This window comes from Phyllobates terribilis, unplaced genomic scaffold, assembly GCF_046119375.1.
Source record: "Phyllobates terribilis strain yellow unplaced genomic scaffold, ASM4611937v1 Scaffold_1__5_contigs__length_1240528914, whole genome shotgun sequence".
Taxonomy (NCBI): domain Eukaryota; kingdom Metazoa; phylum Chordata; class Amphibia; order Anura; family Dendrobatidae; genus Phyllobates; species Phyllobates terribilis.
In genome coordinates, this window is record NW_027362761.1 from 325700299 (window position 1) to 325723991 (window position 23693).

General features: G+C 42.9%; 1 protein-coding gene across 1 annotated transcript in view; it reads left to right on the forward strand.

Annotated features, from left to right (window-relative positions):
* GALNT9 (polypeptide N-acetylgalactosaminyltransferase 9) overlaps positions 1–23693 on the forward strand; it is a 746930-nt gene that overhangs the window by 682740 nt on the left and 40497 nt on the right. The gene's annotated exons all lie outside the window — the stretch shown is intronic.

Here is a 23693-nt window from a genome sequence, read left to right on the forward strand (position 1 = left end):
CTATTTATTCAGTGTGGAGGGGGCTATTTATTCAGTGTGGAGGGGGATTTATTCAGTGTGCAGTGGGGAATTTATTCTGTTTAGAGGGGGGATTTATTCAGTATGGAGGGGAGATTTTTTCAGTGTGGAGGGGGTATTTATTCTGTGTAGAGGGGGGATTTATTCAGTGTGGAGGAGCGATTTATTCAGTGTGGAGGGGGGATTCATTCAGTGTCCAGGGGGGCTATTTATTCAGTGTGGAGCTGGGAATTTATTCAGTGTGGAGGGGGCGATTTATTCAGTGTGCAGGGGGCTATTTATTAAGTGTGGAGTGGGGATTTATCCAGTGTGGGGGGATTTATACAGTGTCGAGGGAAGGATTTATTCAGTGTGGAGGGAGGGATTTATTCATTGTGGAGGGGGGATTTATTCAGTGTGCAGGTGGGAGATTTATTTAGTGTGCAGGGGGGCTATTTATTCAGTGTGAGGGCGATTTATTCAGTGTGGAAGGGGGATTTACTCAGTTTGAAGGGGGACTATTTATTCCGTGTGGATGGAGGATTTATTCAGTGTGGAGGAGGGGATTTATTCAGTGTGGAGGGGGGATTTATTCAGAGAGGAGGGGGAGATTTATTCAGTGTGCAGGGGGACTATTCAGTTTGGATCAGGGGATTTATTCATTGTGGAGGGGGGATTTATTTAGTGTGGAGGGGGATTTATTCAGTGTGCAGGGGGGGGCTATTGATTTAGTGTGAGGGAGATTTGTTTAGTGTGGAAGGGGGGAATTATTCAGTGTGCAGGGATTATTTATTCAGTGTGCAAGGGGGCAATTTATTCACTGTGGGGAGATTTATTCAGTGTGGAAGCGGGATTTATTCAGTGTGCAGGGGGGGGATTTATTCAGTGTGCAAGGGGGCTATTTATTCAGTGTTGGGGGGGATTTATTCAGTGTGATGGGGGGGATTTATTCAGTGTGGAGGGGGACTTTTTATTTAATGTGCAGGGGGCTATTTATTCAGTGTGCAGGGGGACTTTTCATTCAGGGTGCAGGGGGGGCTATTTATTCAGTGTGCAGGGGGGCTATTTATTCAGGGTGCAGGGGTGCTTTTTATTCAGTGTGAAAGGGGGATTTATTCAGTGTGGAGGGGGCCTTTTTATTCAGGGTGCAGGGGGGGCTTTTCATTCAGGGTCCGGGGGGGGGGGCGATTTATTCAATGTGGAGGGGGAGGTTTAATCTGTGTCCGGGGGGGGCTATTTATTCAGTGTGGAGGGGGACTTTTTATTCAATGTGAAGGGGGCTATTTATTCAGGGTGCAGTGGTGCTTTCTATTCAGAGTGAAAGGGGGATTTATTCAGTGTGGAGGGGGCCTTTTTATTCAATGTGCAGGGGGCTATTTATTCAGTGTGGAGGGTGGCTTTTTTTCAGTGTGCAGGGGGCTTTTTATTCAGGGTGCAGGGGGCTTTTTATTCAGGGTGAAGGGGGCACTTTCTTTAGTATGCAGGGTGGCTGTTTGTTCAGTGTGGAGGGGGGATTTATTCAGTGTGGAGGGGGGATTTATTCTGTGTGGAGGGGGGATTTATTCAGTGTGCAGGGGGCTAATTATTCTGTCTGGAGGGGGGATCCATTCAGTTTGCAAGAGGGCTATTTATTCAGTGTTGAGGGGGGATTTATTCAGTGTGGAAGGGGGGATTTATTCAGTGTGGAGGGGGGATTTATTCAGTGTGGACGGGGACTTTTTATTTAGTGTGCAGGGGGCTATTTATTCAGTGTGGAGGAGGTCTTTTTATTCAGGGTGCAGGGGGGGCTTTCTATTCAGGGTGCAGGGGGGGGCTATTTATTCAGTGTGGAGGGGGATTTCTATTCAGGGTGCAGGGGGGCTATTTATTCAGCATGGAGGGGGGATTTTTTCAGTGTGGAGGTGGGATTTATTCAGTGTGCAGGGGGCTAATTATTCAGTGTGGAGGGAGGATCCATTCAGTTTGCAGGGGGGCTATTTATTCAGTGTTGAGGGGGATTTATTCAGTGTGGAAGGGGGGATTTATTCATCGTGGAGAGGGGATTTATTCAGTGTGGAGGGAGACTTTTTATTTAGTGTGCAGGGGGCTATTTATTCTGTGTGGAGGAGGGCTTTTTATTCAGGGTGTAGGGGGGGGCTTTCTATTCAGGGTGCAGGGGGGCTATTTATTCAGTGTGGAGGGGGGATTTCTATTCAGGGTGCAGGGGGGCTATTTATTCAGCATGGAGGGGGGCTTTCTATTCAGTGTGCAGGAGGGCTATTTATTCAGTGTGGATGGGGGATTTATTCAGTGTGGAGGGGGGATTTTTTCAGTGTGCAGGGGGGCTATTTATTCAGTGTGGAGGGGGAATCCATTCAGTTTGCAGGGTAGCTATTTATTCAGTGTGGAGGGGGGATTTATTCAGTGTGGAAGGGGTGATTTATTCAGTGTGGAAGGGGGAATTTATTCAATGTGGAGGGGGGATTTATTCAGTGTGGAGGGGGACTTTTTATTTAGTTTGCAAGGGGCTATTTATTCATTGTGGAGGAGGGCTTTTAATTCAGGGTGCAGGGGGGCTATTTATTCAGTGTGGGGGCATTTATTCGGTGTGCAGGGGGGATTTTGTCAGTGTGCAAGGGTGGCTATTTATTCAGTGTGGAGGGGGGATTTATTCAATGTGCAGAGGGCTAATTATTTAGTGTGGAGTGGGGATTCATTCAGTGTGCAGGGGGGCTATTTATGCAGTGTGGAGGAGGCGATATTTATTCAGTGTGGAGGGGGAGATTTATTCAGTGTGGAGGGGGGTTTATCCAGTTTGGGGGGATTTATTCAGTGTGGAGGGAGGGATTTATTCTGTGTGGAGGGGGAGGTTTATTCAGTGTGCAGGGGGAAGATTTATTTAGTCTGCAGGGGGCTAATTATTCAGTGTGGAGGGGGCATTTACTCAGTGTGCAGGGGGGATTTACTCAGTGTGCAGGGGGGATTTATTCAGTGTGGAAGGGGAGGATTTATTCAGTGTGGAAGGGGGGATTTATTCAGCGTGGAGGGGGCTATTTATTCATTGTGGAGGGGGGCTTTTTATTCATGGTGCAGGGTGGCTTTCTATTCAGGGTGCAGGGACGCTATTTATTCCGTGTTGGGGGGATTTATTCAGTGTGCAGGTGGGATTTTTTCAGCGTGCAGGTGGGCTATTCATTCAGTCTGGAGGGGGGATTTATTCAGTATGGGGGGGGATTTATTCAGTATGGAGCTGGGATTTATTCAGTGTGGAGGGGGGATTTATTCAGTGTGGAGGGGGGATTTATTCAGTGTGGAGGAGGGATTTATTCAGTGTGGAGGGGGGATTCATTCAATGTAAAGGGGGGCTATTTATTCAGCGTGGAGGGGTCGATTTATTCAATGTGCAGGGTGCTATTTATTCAGTGTGGAGGGGGGAATTATCCAGTGTGGGGGGATTTATTCAGTGTGCAAGGGGGATTTATTCAGTTTGCAGGGGGGAGATTTATTCAGTGTTTAGGGAAGCTATTTATTCAGTGTGGGGGGGGATTTATTCAGTGTGAAAGGGGGGATTTACTCAGTGTGGAGTGGGACTATTTATTCAGTGTGGAGGGGGATTTATACAGTATGCAAGGGGGATTTTTTCAGTGTGCAGGGTGGCTATTCATTCAGTCTGGATGGGGGATTTATTCAGTGTGCAGGGGGGCTATTTATTTAGTGTGGAGGGGGGATTCGTTCAGTGTGCAGGGGGACTATTTATAAAGTGTGGAGGGGGGATTTATTCGGTGTTGAGGGGGAGATTTTTTCAGTGTGCAGGGGGCCTATTTATAAAGTGTGGAGGGGGGGTATTTATTCAGTATGGAGGGGGGATTTATTCAGTGTGGAGGGGGTATTTATTCAGTGTGGAGGGGGGATTTATTCAGTGTGGAGGAGCGATTTATTCAGTGTGGAGGGGGGATTCATTCAGTGTGCAGGGGGGCTATTTATTCAGTGTGGAGCTGGGGATTTATTCAGTGTGCAGGGGGCTATTTATTAAGTGTGAAGTGGGGATTTATCCAGTGTGGGGGGATTTATACAGTGTCGAGGGAAGGATTTATTCAGTCTGGAGGGAGGGATTTATTCAGTGTGGAGGGGGGATTTATTCAGTGTGCAGATGGGAGATTTATTTAGTGTGCAGGGGGGACTATTTATTCAGTGTGAGGGGGATTTATTCAGTGTGGAAGGGGGATTTACTCAGTGTGGAGGGGGACTATTTATTCAGTGTGGAGGGAGGATTTATTCAGTGTGGAGGAGGGGATTTATTCAGTGTGGAGGGGGGATTTATTCAGAGAGGAGGGGGAGATTTATTCAGTGTGCAGGGGGACTTTTCAGTTTGGATCGGGGGATTTATTCATTTTGGAGGGGGGATTTATTTAGTGTGGCGGGGGATTTATTCAGTGTGCAGGGGGGGGCTATTGATTTAGTGTGAGGGGGATTTGTTTAGTGTGGAAGGGGGGAATTATTCAGTGTGCAGGGAGTATTTATTCAGTGTGCAAGGGGGCAATTTATTCACTGTGGGGAGATTTATTCAGTGTGGAAGCGGGATTTATTCAGTGTGCAGGGGGTGATTTATTCAGTGTGCAAGGGGGCTATTTATTCAGTGTTGGGGGGAATTTATTCAGTGTGATGGGGGGGATTTATTCAGTGTGGAGGGGGACTTTTTATTTAATGTGCAGGGGGCTATTTATTCAGTGTGCAGGGGGACTTTTCATTCAGGGTGCAGGGGGGGCTATTTATTCAGTGTGCAGGGGGGCTATTTATTCAGGGTGCAGGGGTGCTTTTTATTCAGTGTGAAAGGGGGATTTATTCAGTGTGGAGGGGGCCTTTTTATTCAGGGTGCAGGGGGGGGCTTTTCATTCAGAGTGCGGGGGGGGGGGCTTTTTATACAGTGTGGAGAGGGGGATTTATTCAATGTGGAGGGGGAGGTTTAATCTGTGTCCGGGGGGGGCTATTTATTCAGTGTGGAGGGGGACTTTTCATTCAATGTGAAGGGGGCTATTTATTCAGGGTGCAGGGGTGCTTTTTATTCAGTGTGAAAGGGGGATTTATTCAGTGTGGAGGGGGCCTTTTTATTCAATGTGCAGGGGGCTATTTATTCAGTGTGGAGGGTGGCTTTTTTTCAGTGTGCAGGGGGCTTTTTATTCAGGGTGCAGGGGGCTTTTTATTCAATGTGAAGGGGGCACTTTATTTAGTATGCAGGGGGGCTGTTTATTCAGTGTGGAGGGGGGATTTATTCTGTGTGGAGGGGGGATTTATTCAGTGTGCAGGGGGCTAATTATTCAGTCTGGAAGGGGGATCCATTCAGTTTGCAGGAGGGCTATTTATTCAGTGTGGAGGGGGGATTTATTCAGTGTGGAAGGGGGATTTATTCAGTGTGGAGGGGGGATTTATTCAGTGTGGACAGGGACTTTTTATTTAGTGTGCAGGGGGCTATTTATTCAGTGTGGAGGAGGTCTTTTTATTCAGGGTGCAGGGGGGCTTTCTATTCAGGGTGCAGGGGGGCTATTTATTCAGTGTGGAGGGGGATTTCTATTCAGGGTGCAGGGGGGCTATTTATTCAGCGTGGAGTGGGGATTTTTTCAGTGTGGAGGTGGGATTTATTCAGTGTGCAGGGGGCTAATTATTCAGTGTGGAGGGAGGATCCATTCAGTTTGCAGGGGGGGCTATTTATTCAGTGTTGAGGGGGATTTATTCAGTGTGGAAGGGGGGATTTATTCATTGTGGAGAGGGGATTTATTCAGTGTGGAGGGAGACTTTTTATTTAGTGTGCAGGGGGCTATTTATACTGTGTGGAGGAGGGCTTTTTATTCAGGGTGCAGGGGGGGGCTTTCTATTCAGGGTGCAGGGGGGCTATTTATTCAGTGTGGAGGGGGATTTCTATTCAGGGTGCAGGGGGGCTATTTATTCAGTGTGTACGGGGGATTTATTCAGTGTGGAGGGGGGATTTTTTCAGTGTGCAGGGGGGCTATTTATTCTGTGTGGAGGGGGAATCCATTCAGTTTACAGGGGAGCTATTTATTCACTGTGGAGGGGGGATTTATTCAGTGTGGAAGGGGGGATTTATTCTGTGTGGAAGTGGGGATTTATTCAATGTGGAGGGGGGATTTATTCAGTGTGGAGGGGGACTTTTTATTTAGTTTGCAAGGGGCTATTTATTCATTGTGGAGGAGGGCTTTTAATTCAGGGTGCAGGGGGGCTAGTTATTCAGTGTGGAGGGGATTTATTCGGTGTGCAGGGGGGATTTTTTCAGTGTGCAGGGGGGGCTATTTATTCAGTGTGGAGGGGGGATTTATTCAATGTGCAGAGGGCTAATTATTTAGTGTGGAGTGGGGATTCATTCAGTGTGCAGGGGGGCTATTTATTCAGTGTGTAGTAGGCGGTATTTATTCAGTGTGGAGGGGGAGATTTATTCAGTGTGGAGGGGGGATTTATCCAGTTTGGGGGGATTTATTCAGTGTGGAGGGAGGGATTTATTCAGTGTGGAGGGGGAGGTTTATTCAGTGTGCAGGGGGGAGATTTATTTAGTCTGCAGGGGGCTAATTATTCAGTGTGGAGGGGGAATTTACTCAGTGTGCAGGGGGGATTTATTCAGTGTGCAGGAGGGATTTATTCAGTGTGGAAGGGGAGGATTTATTCAGTGTGGAAGGGGGGATTTATTCAGTGTGGAGGGGCGTTATTTATTCATTGTGGAGGGGGGCTTCTTATTCAGGGTGCAGGGTGTCTTTCTATTCAGTTTGCAGGGGCGCTATTTATTTTGTGTTGGGGGGATTTATTCAGTGTGCAGGGGGGATTTTTTCAGTGTGCAGGTGGGCTATTCATTCAGTCTGGAGGGGGGATTTATTCAGTATGGGGGGGATTTATTCAGTATGGAGCTGGGATTTATTCAGTGTGGAGGGGGGATTTATTCAGTGTGGAGGGGGGATTTATTCAGTGTGGAGGGGGGATTTATTCAGTGTGGAGGGGGGATTCATTCAATGTGCAGGGGGGCTATTTATTCAGCGTGGAGGGGTCGATTTATTCAATGTGCAGGGTGCTATTTATTCAGTGTGGAGGGGGGATTTATCCAGTGTGGGGGGATTTATTCAGTGTGCAAGGTGGATTTATTCAGTTTGCAGGGGGGAGGTTTATTCAGTGTTTAGGGGAGCTATTTATTCAGTGTGGGGGGGATTTATTCAGTGTGGCGGGGGGATTTACTCAGTGGGGAGAGGGGGTTATTTATTCAGCGAGGAGGGGTAGATTTATTTAGTGTGCAGGGGGACTATTTTTTCTGTGTGTAGAAGGGGGATTTATTCATTGTGGGGGGATTTATTCAGTGTGGAGGGGGATTTATTCAGTGTGCAAGGGGGCAATTTATTCACTGTGGAGAGGTTTATTCAGTGTGGATGGGGGATTTATTCAGTGTGCAGGGGGGATTTATTCAGTGTGGATGGGGGCTATTTATTCATTTGTGGGGGTTGATGCATATAGCAGGCCACATCTCAGCTTGTCATTTTTTGTGTGCAGAGATTCAGCTGTATACAGAACTTGTTCACAGTAAAAAAAAATCTAATTTCTGCTGTTACTACCGTGATACCTCACTGCTGTCTTGGGTAAAACCACTCTCAAGACTGTCTTCAAGCTTCTGGCAAAATTTACTCTTGTACCATGCATAGAACAGAGTGGCAACCCAGTAGTCAGCACTATTTCTAATTCTAACAAAACGTGCAACAAACATGTTGCAGATAGTGCTGCAAGAAGGCGCTCATGCGTCGGTCTCTTTCATGAGGTCCAAGTCCATAATGTGTTGGTGGCGGGATAACACTCAAGCTTGCTTCCTTCATCTCCTCCTGGCAACCAAGGACAACAGAGATTGGATTAATATCCTCTTCATCTCCTAACTGTTGCACGTAGTTTAATTCTCCATCTTCTGGTGGGTAGTGGTTTAGTTATTCAACTTCAAAACTTGTGGAGAAGCCCATTTCTCACCTGCCCCTACAACCACCAGAGTCACCCAGTGTCCAGTCAGCGAGATGTAATGCCACTGGCCATGCTTGGTTGACAAGGTGTCAGTGGTGAAATGCACCCTATCAGACATAGATTTTTTCAAGGAACGGGTGATGTTGTCTGCATCATGCTGGTGTAGCGCAGGCACATCTTTTTTACACAAGTAATGGCGACTGGGCAACTGGTACTGGGGGACTGTGACGGCCATCAACTTTCGGAAAACATCTGTATCCACCAAGCGGAAAGACAGCATTTCCATGAGCAACAGACTGGAGATGGTGAAGTTCAAGCTCTTTACTTTGGCATGTACAGGAGGAAACAATCTTTTATGTGACCACAACTGTGGGACCGAGGGCTGGCTGCTGTGCTGAGAGAAGGTGAAGTAAGGTGAGCATGAAAAACTGCTAGACTGTGAGAGAGGTGTAGGCGGAGATGTTATGGCGGATTGAGAAAGATGTTGTTAGAACCTTGCTGTTAGGTTTTTTTTCCTTTGCTGGTCACATGACCTTGTTGGCCTATTTAATCCTGCTCCGCCCTTCTGGCTTTGCTGGACTTCATTGTATATCTACTTTCTAGCTAGCCTGTGCTCTGTATCTAACTCTGTTAGTTTGCTTGGTCTACGGACCTCTAGGTTCTATCTATTTTGTTTGTTCGTCTGTCTGCTGCTATTTCTGTTAGGAGGTGTCCCATATTCCTCCCAGTCCTTAGTACTTGTAGGGATTCCCTCCCCAAATCTATAGGTCTCCGTACAGACTAGATTAGGACTTTAGCAGGTCTGATCGCAGGATCAGGTTCCCTGTTACATCGTAGGGATTCAGCTGAGTCTTATAGTAGGGACAGATCTCCTCTCTTTCCTTAGCTTTGGTAGCAGAACATAACAGTAAGTCCAGCCTGTAAATTCTCTAAGGAAAGATTTTTTTTTGTTCCATCATGGTGTCGGTTCAGGATTTGGCTAAACACCTGCAGGGACTCTCTCTGGAAGTGGCCGAGCTCCGTCAGCACGTGAGTAACTGTCCTGGAGCATATTTCTTGGAGCCTAAGGTATGTTTGCCGGATTTATTTTTTGGTGAACATCGAGAATTTTTTTCATTTAAAAATGCTTGCTTATTGTATTTTCGTTTGAGACCCAAGTCCTCTGGGGATGAATCCCAGCGCGTAGGGTTCATAATGTCACTTTTGCGCAAAGAGCCTCAGGAGGGGGCCTTTTCTTTGCAACCTAGTGATACATGCTTCAGATCAGTGGATAGTTTTTTTTCTGCTTTAGGACTATTATATGATGATCCTGACCGTGTGGCATCAGCTGAGACTGAGTTGAGACGTTTAAAACAAGGATCAGGTAATATGGAAAAATATTGTACACATTTTCGTCGTTGGTCCACTCAAACAGGGTGGAACGATTCTGCTCTGAAAAGTCTATTTCTTGCTGGGCTCAGTGAAAAGGTTAAAGACCTGCTAATTGCTTATCCTACACCTGAGGATTTGCAACAGGCTATGCAATTAGCTATACGGGTGGACAGAAGACTGCGTGCTAGGGTTAATGAGAGCAAATCCTCTGCTATGTCAGTTTCTGGTTATGATAATGTGTGTACTAACAGTGGTGAACCGATGGAGATTGGATCGGTGGCACCTCGCTCTCAAGAAAAACACCGTCGTTTTTCAGAAGGCTTGTGTTTCTATTGTGGAAAATCTGGTCATTTGATTAAAGGCTGTGAGCTTCGTATGAAGAAAGAAAAAAAAATGGTCAGTCACGCCCGTATTGCCTGTTTAAATTCCAAGGGTATATTTTTAGCTGCTTCCACGATTGCTCAGGAAAAATTAATGGAATTTCGGGTGTTTGTTGATTGCGGGTCTACACTGAATGTTATTGATGGGGGATTCGTGGAAAATCTCAATTTAAAACCTGAACCTTTATCATCCCCCATTGCTGTGGTTTCTGTGGATGGCTCCCCTTTGAAGAATATTACTCTCAAGGTCAGTGAATTTCCTCTCACTATTAATGGTGTTCACCATGAGAAATTGGATTTGGTAGTGTTGAATAACTTGCCTTCTCCAGTAATATTGGGTTTGCCCTGGTTAAAATTTCACAATCCTGTACTGGATTGGTCTACCAGTGAAATTAAATCCTGGAGCCATAAATGTTATGACAAGTGTTGTAACGGGCGTATTGCAGCTTTGGATAGGGGAGAATTGCCTGTTCCTATTCAGGATTTTTGGAGAGTTTTTTCTGAGAAAGAATCGCAGGTTTTGCCTCCCCATAGAGACTATGATTGTTCTATTGAATTTGTCCCTGGAGCAACTCTTCCTAAAAGTCGTTTATTTAACCTTACTATTCCTGAGAGGAAGGCTTTGGAGGAATACATACAGACAAGTTTGGCCGCCGGTCACATTAGGCCCTCTAAGTCTCCTGTGGCGGTTGGATTTTTTTTTGTAAAAAAAAAGGACAGCGGTTTACGTCCTTGTCTGGATTTTCGTGAGATTAACAAAATTACGGTACGCAATCCTTACCCACTGCCATTGATTCCTGATCTGTTTAACCAGTTATTGGGGGCCAAGTGGTTCTCTAAAATTGACCTTAAGGGGGCATACAATCTGTTGCGCATGAAGGAGGGTGATGAATGGAAGACTGCTTTTAACACTCCTGTGGGTCATTTTGAGAATCTGGTTATGCCTTTTGGTCTTACTAATGCTCCTGCATTTTTTCAGAATCTGATTAATGACATCCTTAGACCTTTGATCGGTAAAAATGTGGTTGTGTATTTGGATGACATTTTGATTTATTCGCCAGATCTGGAGTCTCATTGGCGGAGCGTGCGTGAGGTATTACAGTTATTAATGGACAATTCGCTTTTTGCTAAGCTGGAGAAATGTGAGTTCGCTGTACAGAGAATTAGTTTTTTGGGCTACATTATCTCCAGCAAAGGTTTTGAGATGGATCCGGTTAAGGTTCAGGCTGTGCAGGAATGGCCTAGGCCTATTGGTTTGAAATCAATACAGAGGTTTTTGGGTTTCGCCAATTACTATAGAAAATTCATAAAAAATTTTTCTAGTATTGTCAAACCTCTGACTGATCTCACCAGGAAAGGTGCTGATGCGGTTCAGTGGTCTTCTGAGGCCATTGAAGCTTTTGTGTATCTCAAGGAGAGGTTCACCTCTGCTCCCATCCTTATGCAGCCTGATGTTACTAGGCCGTTTTTGGTTGAGGTTGATGCTTCCTCTGTGGGGGTTGGCGCAGTATTGTCTCAGGATAACGGGGATGGATTACATCCCTGTGCATTTTTTTCAAAAAAATTTTCGGAGACTGAATTGAATTACGATATTGGTAATCGGGAATTATTGGCTATTAAACTCGCATTTGAACACTGGCGCCACTTCTTGGAAGGTGCGGAATTTCCCGTTCAGGTTCTTACGGATCATAAAAATCTGATATATCTTGACGCTGCCAAGCGCCTGAATGCCCGTCAGGCTAGGTGGGCACTGTTTTTCTCGCGGTTTAATTTCTCCGTTACTTACATCCCTGGTACTAAGAATGTTAAGGCGGATGCCTTGTCTCGCAGTTTTTCTCCCATAGTCGGTGCTGAGAAAGAGGAAAACATTTTACAAGAAGGTGTTGTGATAGCTGCTTTAGACTCCGTTTTGGAAGATGAGATTCTTAAAGCTCAGGAGAATGCCCCATCTAACACTCCTCATGGGAGGTTGTTTGTGCCTGGGACCTTTAGGAGAGATTTGTTTGTTGAGTGTCACGAATCTCGGTTGGCAGGTCATCCCGGAATCTCTGAGACCAAGAGACTGGTGGGTCGCAGTTTTTGGTGGCCTGGATGGCAGAAGGAAGTCATTAAGTGGGTGCGCCAATGTACTATATGTGCTAGATCTAAGTCCTCAGATACTCCTGCTGCGGGGTTGCTTTGTCCTTTGGAGGTCCCCAGTGCTCCTTGGACACATTTGGCTATGGACTTTATAACTGACCTTCCCCCCTCTGAGGGTTTTACTGTCATCTGGGTGGTCGTGGACCGTTTTAGCAAGATGTGTCACTTGGTTCCCTTCGTCAAACTGCCCTGCGCTAAAACTCTCGCTAAGGCCTTTGTCAAGGAAATTGTCAGACTTCATGGCGTTCCTACTGACATTGTTTCTGATAGGGGTCCTCAGTTCGTGGCTCGTTTTTGGCGTGCCTTTTGTGACAGGTTGGGAATTCATTTGTCGTTTTCGTCCGGATATCATCCTGAATCTAATGGCCAGACAGAAAGGAAAAACCAGGATGTTGAGCAGTTCTTGCGTTGTTTTGTGGCAGACAATCAAGAGGGGTGGTCTGAGTTTCTGCCACTTGCCGAATTTGCTCTGAACAATCATACATCTTCTTCTGCTGGTTGTTCGCCTTTTTTTTGTTGTTCTGGGAGACATCCGTCGTTTGGGTCGTTCTCCAAGTTGGGATCTGCCGTGCCTGAGGAGGAGAATTTTTCCGGTGATTTGGAAAGAGTTTGGACGGATGTGCGTGGTAATCTTCAGGAGGCCAACAGAAAATCTAAAGACTACTTTGATAGGAAACGACAGGAGGTTTTGTTCGCTGTTGGTGACATGGTTTGGTTGTCCTCTAGGAATCTGCGGTTGAGGATTCCTTCTAAGAAATTGGGTCCCAAGTTTGTAGGGCCCTTTAAGGTGCTTCAGGTTGTCAACCAATCTGCTGTTAGGTTGGAGGTTCCTACCTCCTGGAGAATTAATCCGGTCTTTCATGTCTCTCTGTTAAAAAAAGCTGTTGTGTCGGATGGTGACGCCTCTGCCTCTGTTCCTCCGGTGGTGGAGGACGGGGAATATGAAATATCTCGCATCCTTGACTCTAGACGGTATAGAGGTAGTTTGCAGTATCTTGTGGCCTGGAAAGGTTTCGGACCCGAGGATAACTCTTGGGTGAGGTCAGATGATGTTTCCGCGTCCAGACTTATCAGAGCGTTTCACAGGAGATTTCCTGATAAGCCTGGTCCTAGGGGATCCGGAGGATCCTCTTAGAAGGGGGGGTACTGTTAGAACCTTGCTGTTAGGTTTTTTTTCCTTTGCTGGTCACATGACCTTGTTGGCCTATTTAATCCTGCTCCGCCCTTCTGGCTTTGCTGGACTTCATTGTATATCTACTTTCTAGCTAGCCTGTGCTCTGTATCTAACTCTGTTAGTTTGCTTGGTCTACGGACCTCTAGGTTCTATCTATTTTGTTTGTTCGTCTGTCTGCTGCTATTTCTGTTAGGAGGTGTCCCATATTCCTCCCAGTCCTTAGTACTTGTAGGGATTCCCTCCCCAAATCTATAGGTCTCCGTACAGACTAGATTAGGACTTTAGCAGGTCTGATCGCAGGATCAGGTTCCCTGTTACATCGTAGGGATTCAGCTGAGTCTTATAGTAGGGACAGATCTCCTCTCTTTCCTTAGCTTTGGTAGCAGAACATAACAGATGTGGTGTGTTTGGTGTTTGTGATCGGTCAAAAACAGCAGTCATGTCCACTTCCGTAACAGCTGACAGGCTCTCACTCACCCCGACTGTAGCGGGTAAACAAGTAGACGTTGTGAAGCGGGAGACCTGTGTGAAAATACGTGCCATGGTGACAGAGGAGGAAGAAGCAGCAGTTGCAGTTGATGGGGCTGCCGTTGGTTAGCGAGACCCACTTGTCTGCATTTTAGCACAGTGAGATTCCTAGTCTAATAAATGTTGATCGCACATGTGCCATTTCATGCATGTAGTAGTCAAATTTTTGCAATTTTTGCCTCTACGCAGTCGTTTTTAAAAAAGTTTGCAGATAACGTGAGTTGTGTCATCCTTTGCGGTCTCCAAAAAGACACAGGCTAGGCAAACCTTGTCGCCACTGCGAACTGTAGACCCGTGACCGCTGCTGGCCACAGCCACAGTTGTGGATGCAGTGCTTGCTGTGGTTGCATCACTCAGTGTCTGTACGCGAAGCCACAATGTAACCTCCTCGGTTTCCTCCTCCTCCACCTCCTCTGCTGAGCTACTCAGCTGTGTGCCTCTGAGTTCACACCAAATGGGATCTAAAACATCATCGTGATCCTATCTGAACTCCCACTCCTTACCCTGAGAGTTACCCTCCTCATATTCCTGCCCTGACAGCACAGTACAGTCCGCGTACACCTCAGATATCTCATCAGTATCGCCTCTATGCTGATCACACACAGATCTACCTCTCTGAACCTGATATCACCTCCTTACTAACCAGAATCCCACAATGTCTGTGCTCTATTTCATCTTTCCTCTTTGCTAGATTTCTAAAACATAATATGGATAAAACTGAATTCATCATCTTTCCACCATCTCATTCAACCCCCCCAACTGACCTATCCATCAAAGTCAATGGATGCCCACTCTCCCAGTCCCGCTTGACTCTGATCTCTCCTTCAAACCTGAGGTCTAAGCCCTTTCCACTTTCTGCTGACTCCAACTCCAAAATATCTCTCTTCCTGTACCAGTCAGTGACTCTTTTTTGTTAAAGATTATTGCACTTGTTGTTTGCTATGTATACCCCTTTTCACATCTAAAAGAACATGGAATAAATGGTGCTATAATAATAAATAATACTAATAATTATACTATTTGTACTGTGGGTCAATTGATGACACTTTTCCTGGTGTCTGCTACTAATTTGATGTGTTTTGGCAGCTTTTGGGCCCCTTTGAAGGTGTTGTGTATGCATTTGGTTTTGCCTCCCATTGAATACAATGGGATTCGGATACGTTCGAAGAACTGTTCAATGAACTATTTGGCGAACATCGGGAAGTTTACCGATCGTGCATCTCTACTTAAGACCGAGGTCCCCCACCTTGAAGAAATCATGAAAAGACTCCTAGTCAAGCTGCAACTAGTCTTATAGCTATCAGAGATAGCAAATAATTTGCTGGTCACAGAGAAAATAATATACTCTCAAAAACAACCCAAACTCCCAACAGGTAAAATATCTTAAAGGGGTTGTCCCACAAACAAAGTACATTTTAATTAATATATTAATAGATATTGGAATAAAAATAAGTTCTACAGTTGGATGTGTTAAAAAAATGTTACTGTGCTGAGATAATCTTATTAACGTGCCCCTGCTATGTACTGTTTAATGGCTGTGTCTGACTGTTCTGCCCATGGGGAAGGAGTGTGGGCGTTCAGTGGTATGATCCCTGTCCAGGAGGTCTTTTTAAAGATAGCTGGACCAGCACACGAGAGCACCCACTGACCCTCGTGTATACACAAATGCTATGGCTTTTTTTTTTTTTACCATTGAGCACCCAACTAATTGCCGCATTGTGCCTACCATCTCCACCTACTATCCTCCTGTCTTTGACATGCCACACATTCACTTTAACAAATCTCCTTAGGGTCTGTCCTTCGGCTTAGTGTTCGGTTTGGTCATTAATCTATTTAAATCTTAGACTCCTAATGTGTCTTTATCACCCTCAGCAGTCAACATACTTTGATCCTCATTTTCTATTACCTGATTATCTCGGTTATAGCCGATCCAAACATTGGGTGAACATTTGAGCCAGATAATGATCCCAAAAACACATTCAAGTAAACTCTTAGTTGGTTCAGAAAAAGAAAATAAAGCTAGAATGGCTCAGCCAATCACCTGACCTGAATTCAATAGAAAGTTTACAGAAGGAACTAAAGCTCAGAATTCGTAGAAGGAGCCCACAGAACCTTCAGGGTTTGAAGAGTGTTTGTGTGGAGGAATGGGCCAAAATCACACCTGAGCAATGCATGCAACCAGTTTTTCCATACAGGAGGCGTCTTGAAGCGGTCATCACGGACAAAGGCTTTTATACGAAGTGTTAATTACATTTCAGTAAGCATGTTCAATACTTTTACCCTGTCTCATTTCTCATTATTACACATAACTTCATTTATGGGAACCTATGGTTTGATTTCTTTGCCTGTGTGGATTGGATGGGTTGTTATCGACATCTGGCGAGAATTTCATGTCAAGAAATATATTTACTTGGAATATTGGTGACATGTTCAATACTTATTCCACCCGCTGCATGTGCAATTATTTTCATAAGTTTCTTGCCACCCATTACTTGGTAAATGCTACATTTTTTAGCATTCAAGAAGGAAAGAATTATGCGGTGTTAGGGAAGCGCTAGAACAACTAGACAGAGTATTAAGGTTATAAAACACAAACCTTTTATTGTTTAATACGCTCTCTAACGCCACAACGCGTTTCGATAGCAGAAGCTATCTTCCTCAGGTAGATGAATCTGTGTTTTATAACCTTAATTCCCTGTCTAGTTGTTCTAGCGCTTCCCTAACACAGCACAATTCTTTCCTTCTTGATTGCCAATCTCCCTTGTGGAGAGCGGTGGAAGCTGCTCTGTTTACAACTAGCTTACTATAGTACCTGCTGTGATGTCATTGTGGAAAGCCCACTTCGATCACCTTACAGCAGTCCCTATTAAGCTGCGGTCATCATACAGACTCCCACCTGAAAGCGTTTTCCCTTGTTGTGCGGGGCACAGGACCAGGTGAGTGGTCACAACATCTCCCCCTTCTCTCCCCCCCCCAAACCTCAGGCTGTTCACCATTGGCGCTCCAACTGTGTTTGTTTTCCACATTTTTTTGCATGACCTGTCTGATGGATCTCAGTCCTCCAAAGTTCCTTTCCTGCCCCTCTACTCTTTCCTCCTTCTTTATACCTTTCCTTATTTTGATAGTTTCACTGAGAACTCCTTAAAGCCAATACTTTTTTAGGCCATTTACTATTAACTATTAAGTAGGGTGGGTGATTCCACACACCTATTGGTGCACCCTTGACGTGATCGCTGGGCACCAGTGGATTACCATGACAATCGGGGTCAGTTGACGACCTCTCTGCTTGTCATGAATGATGGTTCAACTTTGAAAGTCAACGTTTAGCTGCAATTCATAGGAGACCGTGATTTTTTTCCTGTAGCACTGTTATGTATAGTACAAGCGATCAAATGATCATAGTTTAACCCATTAACGACCTTGGGTTTTTCTGTTTTTACGTTTTCATTTTTTGCTTCCCTTCTTCCCAGAGCCATAGCGTTTTTATTTTTTGGTCAATATGGCCGTGTGAGGGCTTATTTTTTGCGGGATGAGTTGTACTTTTAAATGACATCACTGGTTTTACCATATTGTGTGCTGGAAAACAGGAAAAAAATTACAAGTGCGGTGAAATTGCAAAAAAAATGCAATTCCATAGTTGTTTTTTGGGTCCTTTTTTACCACGTTTACTGATTGCTAAAACTGACCTGCTATTATTATTCTCCACTTCATTCCGAGTTCGTAGACACCAAACATCTATAGGTTCTTTTTTATTTAAGTGGTAAAAAAAAAATTCCAAAGTTTGCTAAAAAAGAATAAAAATAGCGCCATTTTCTGAGACCCTTAGCGTCTCCATTTTTCGGGATCTGGGGCCGGGTGAGGGCTTATTTTTTGCGTTCCAATCTGAAGTTTTCCTTAATACTATTTTGGGGTAGATCCGATGTTTTGATCGCCCGTTATTGCATTTTAATGCAATGTTGCGGCGACCAAAAAAACGTAATTCTAGCGTTTAGAATTTCTTTCTCGTTACGCCGTTCACCCATCGGATTAATTCTTTTATTATATTGATAGATTGGGCGATTCTGAACGCGACGATACCAAATATGTGTGTGTGGGGGGGGTAATTATTTTAATTTGAATGGGGCAAAAGGGGGGTGATTTAAACTTTTATATTTTTTTTATTTTTTTAATATTTTTAAAAACATTTTTTTTACACTTACTGCATGCTTCAATAGTCTCCATAGAAGACTAGAAGCAGCAGTTGTCTGATTGCTTCTACTGCATACAGGAGAGGAGCAGATCGCCTATATGCAGTAGAAATGCTCATGTGCTATGAGCGCTCATAGCAATAGAGACATGACAACCACAGCAGTCTGCTGCAGACCCTGGGTTGTCATGCCCACCCATTGGTGACCCGCGATCACGTGACGGGGTCACCGATGGGCAGAGCCTAGGACGCGCTTCCTGGAAGCGCGAGTTAAATGGCGCTGTCAGAGATTGACAGTGGCATTTAACTAGTTAACAGCCGCGGGTGGATCGTGATTCCACCCACGGCTGTTGCAGGCACATGTCAGCTGTAAGAATCAGTTGACATGTGCCCGGTTCAGTGCGGGCTCAGCGTCGGAGCCCCCGCTGAACCGGCCTTTCCGACCTGGTGCGTACTATTACTGACCAGGTCGGAAAGGGGTTAAAATTCCCCAAGGGCACTAACAAATACAGTAAAAAGTGAAAAAAAATGTTTTTGAAAATATGAAAAAATTATATAGAATAGTTTAAATTACTCCCTTTTGCCCCATTAAAAATAAAGCAATTAAAAAAAAATGAAAAATACACGTTTGGTATCACTACATTTGTAAAACTCTGATCTATCAAATCTAAAATAAATTATTCCAATCAGTAACTGGTGTAATAAGAAAAAAAATCAAAACATTAGAATTACTTTTTTGGTCGCCGTAACAATGCAATACAATTAAATAAGAGGATATCAAAACATTGAATCTACCCCCAAATGGTATCAAAAACGTGAGACCAGTGTACAAAAAAAGCCCTCACACAGTCCCATATCCCAAATAGTTAAAACATTACAGGTCTCTGAAAATGGCGACAGGCAAAAAAAAAATTATTCTATTTTTTTTTAAATTACTGATTTTTTCACCACTTACATTAAAAAAACTATACATGCTTGGTATATGAGTAATCATACTAACCTGGAGAATCATATTGTCAGTTTTATCATATAGTGAATATGGAAAATAAAAAAAAAATAAAAAAAACAATTGTGGAATTGCAATTTTTTTGCAATTTCAATGGGATTTTTTTCCTGCTTGCCAGTACATTACTTGATAAAATGAATGGTGGCCTTCAAAAGTATAATTTGTCCCACAGATAACAAGCCTTATACGGTTATGTGGACAAAAAAATAAAAAAGTCACGACTCTTGAAAAAAGGGGAGAAAAAAAAACGTAAAATAGACGGGTCATCAAGGGGCTTAAGGTCAGTTCCCAAACTACTTTGAAATACCAATTGACTGTTCATACAGTGGCTTGCAAAAGTTTTCACCCCCCTTGTCATTTTTCATTTTCCTACGTCACAACCTGGAATTTCATTGTTTTTTCGAGGTTTTGCATAAGTTCATGTAAAAAACATGCCTACAACTATGAACATTTAGTTTTCTTTTTATTGAAAAGTAAATAACAAATAGGACAAAATAAGCTTCAGTGTGTATAACTATTCACCCCCCCTCCCTAGAGTCAGTACTTTGTAGAGCCTCCTTCTGCAGCAATTACAGCTGCAAGTCGCTTTGGATATGAGCATTCCACATCTTGCCAATGGGATTTTTGTTCATTCCTCTAGGCAAAACTGCTCCAGCTCCTACAAGTTAGATGGTTTTGTCTGGTGAACAGCAATCTGATCATAGATTCTTAATTGGATTAAAGTCTGGGCTTCGACTAGGCCACTCCAAAACATTTACACATTTCCTATTAAACCACTCGAGTGTTGCTTTAGCAGTATGCTTTAGGTAATTGTCTTGTTGGAAGGTGAACCTCCATCTCAGTCTCAAATCACTGACAGACTGAAACAGGTTTTGCTCAAGAATATTCCTGTATTTTGCACCATCCATCTTTTCCTCGACTTGGACCATTTTCCCGCTCCCTGCTGCCAAAAACATCCCCAAAGCCACCGCCATGTTTAACTGTGGGGATGGTGTTCTTGGGGTGATGAGCTGCTTTGGTTGGACGTCAGACATAAAGTTTACCTTGGTGGCCAAATGTTCAATTTTGGTCTCATCTGACCACAGCACCTTCCTCCATAAATTTGAAGAGTCTTCCACGTCTTTTGGCAAACTCAAAACAAGCCTTACAATTTTTGTGTGTAAGTAAAGGCTTTTTTCTGCCTACTCTTCCATAAAGTCCACTTCTATGGAGTGTATGGCTTATTATGGTTGTATTGACAGTCTCTGCTTGGGAACTCTGCAGCTCCTTCAGGGTTACCTTTGGTCTCTGTGCTGCCTCTCTGATTAATGCCCTCCTTTCCTGGGCTAAGAGTTTTGCTGGGCAGGCCTCTCTTGGCAGGTTTGTTGTGGTACCATGTTCTTTCCATTTGATGATAATAGATTTGATGGTGCTCCGGGGGATGATCAGAGATTGGAATATTTTTTTATAACCCAACCCTGAAATTGTTTGGAGATCTTCTTGGTCTTCATGGTGTTGTTTGGTTAGTGGTGCCTCTTGCTTAATGGTGTTGCAGTCTCTGTGGCCTTTCAGAAAAGGTGTGTATTAACTGACAGACCATGTGACACTTAGATTGCATACAGGTTGACTTCCCTATAACTTATGCAGGTAATTGCTTACACCACAATTTTTTAGGGGCTTCATTGCAAAAGGGGTGAATGCATATGCCAGTTTTTAGCTATTTGATCCCATAAATTTAATTTATGCCTATATTTTTCTCACTTTATTTCACCAACTTCGACTATTTAGTGCTGATACATCACACACAAATCTGATTACAAAAATATTTAAACACAGATTGTAATCTAACAAAATAGGTAAAAAGCTAGGGGGTGAATACTTTTACAATCCACTGTATTTTGATATTTTGACAAAATTGAGTTACAAAAAAACACAATAAACAACTGTTGATTGGAAAAAAAGAGGATATGAAGAAGCAGTCAACTCTTAAGCATCTTGCTATGACAAAAAAAAGGATTAGAAACAAAACAAATGTTGCCCCCAATAAGTATTTTTTACGTATTATTTCAAGCATTTACGTAGTATTCTAAATTCACAAAAAGAAGAATAAGCCAATTTAGACCATTAAAACAGCACCTTATTTATAGGGCTAATTTATAGGGTTCAAAAATAAAAAAAAATGTCTTGCAAATTCTTTCATACTTACATGGATAGAGTGTGAAGACAAATCTATTTTAAATATAAATAGTGTTCTGAGAAATAAAAGCTTGGCAATTAATTTCTTAAGCTAAAAGGTGACCTTAAAAAAAGAAGAATTACCCAAAACACAAGTAATAAGGATATGGCAAATTTATAGAGCCACAACATGTTAAATAAGCTGAATGAACATCCTATTTAGGGCAACTAATTAGAGAAAATAATTTAAATGGTGTATGCAATAACTAATCACAAATTACAAAAAAATATATAATTTATGTTGTCATGGTTCATATTGAAGCTTAGAACATAATTTTCTTTAAGGAAGCATAAATATTAAATCATAGAATTCAAAGCATAAAATGATAGCAAAAATCTAACAAAAAAATCTATACTGGCAAATCCTAGAATGAAATGTAAGGCAGCAAAACTGCAAAACACTAATGCTCACTAAAATACCTATCTTTGAAAATATATGACTGCCCATGCTGACAAGAGAAATAGAATCACTACTATCATGTATAAAAACAAGGTCATGAGACAAATACAAAACGTCCTAGAACAGCCGGGAGTGAAGACAGACATTAGAATTATATGAACCAATCATTAGTCTGACTGCATAGATGGTCATCAACTACAATGCCAGGGATGAAATATCTCCTTGATGCCAGGGTAAGACCTAAGGAGGAGCCCAAAATCACACCAGCTATTTAACTATCAGTCCATATTATTGCAACAGAACAGTGCTAAAATCTCATGCAACAGAGAGGATTTTGACTTTGCATATGGAGCAGAAGTTTGTGATTATGAGCAGATGTAAAGGGCATTGATCAAAGAAACTCTGTATGCATTTGAAATTTATACAAATGCGCATCTTTTAGGTTTTTTTCCACACAATATTATAAAACCAATTCACAGTTTTCTGCTGAATGAAATAAAAAAATTATAATTATACTGCTAAGTAAACTGATAAGTAGTTGCGCTCATTACACCTGTCAAAAAAGATGAATTCTGTTCAGTACAAAGCTGAAACATGATTTTCTTAAGGGGATTTTCCTTGTTTTTAACTTTTTTATTAAACTTTGATCGCAGCTTGATGTCATTGAACGTGAAATTGTCCTAATTATTTGATCCTCACCCAGCAGCACAATTTGTTACAGTTACAGTACAGTTGTCAGAACTTTCTCTTGTAAAGAGTTGTGCACCTGCATAAGCTGGACAGGTTTTAAGAATCTGAAAGTAATTAATCAAGGATAGAAGAAATTAGAAGGTTTGAAGGCCGTGTGAAGTACCCCTGTTAATGTGGTTGTTTACTGGAATTATACAATTTTGGATTTTACAGGTAAATAATGTTATAAACCAAAGAGATAATTACTTAACCCTTATGGGGCTGCGGACACCTTTGACATGGTGGAATGATTTTTATATACTCTAGTCCAGTCTGGAACTTACCTTACCTGATCAATTTAGTTTGACAGAACGGATTTATGTGGAAGAAGATAATCCTCTGCCATATGCATCAATAAAGCAGCATTTGCAGTATTGTATTATTGATCTGTCAGTAGCAGGCATCAAACACAATTATAGAGGCACTGAAGAGCAAGCTACGCTGATCTCAGCTTTTCAATGCTTCTATTATGGTTATTTCAAGCTACGTTGTGGTGCCATTAAAAGCTGTAAGCACACCTCTGGAACTGATTGACAGCCGACTCTGCAGTGCATTAGTGCAGAGCCGACTGCCAGTCAGTGCCATGGCGTGCTTACAGCCGCAGCTCTCAATGCTATGAGCGGTGACTGTAATTGCTCCAGGCACGCCTGCATGATGGAAAGCCTGTGGTTCCTTGGAGAAATAAAGTTTATATTATCTTATGTGCCTCATTTTCAATACATTGGCTGGGCACCACGGTCAGAGCACTATTAATCAGCAGATTAACCCTATATCTGCAGATTAATGGCATTAGTAGACATGACAGGTTCCCTTTAAAGCACACGTTGTTATTTTACAACAAACTGTGCCTAGGGACACAACTTTCTTGAAAATTTAAAATCTCTTTAAGTATACAGCAGAAAAAAAATCGGTATGGAAAAGTACTGTACAGGATCATATAGTGCACAGCAGTATATAGTATATTCTAAACAAATATTAGCGTGATGAGGTGTCAAATATCAATGGTGGCAACACAGTGGCGCTTTACTGGAAACTTGTGATATTTTCCAGAAAGAAAGAAGAGGACCACCCATTCAATAATGAGATTCTAAATACACAGAGGGGCCGATAGAGATTACAAAAAAACATGACATTTCAAGAAAAATTCCTTATGTTGGGCTTCGTCTGTATATTAAATATTAGGATGCATTTACCGTGCTTTGCAAAAAATAATGAATGCCATTGTGGTAATAACCACTTAATGAAAACTATTTAGAAAGTTGCTTAATTATTTAATTAGGAAACAAATAGCCAAAAAACAAAAACTGTGTGAAGATGTACATAGCCTTTAAATTCCCTGCTATTCCAATGCTGGTAGTATTGGAAGAGATAACATCATACCAGTCAGTGATTTGGGCACTATAGTCAATCCCTAGCCTCATAGGTGACATTTGCAAGTACAAGAAGTAAATAATTGCTATTTCTTTATTTTACTACATGTTTCTACCTTAGGTATCCTTTTACAAATCCACTTTAAGCTAAGCACAATAGGATACACTGTATGAGCCATAAAGCAGGGTTTATTCTCATGGTGCATAGCAGTTCCGTAATAATAGTAC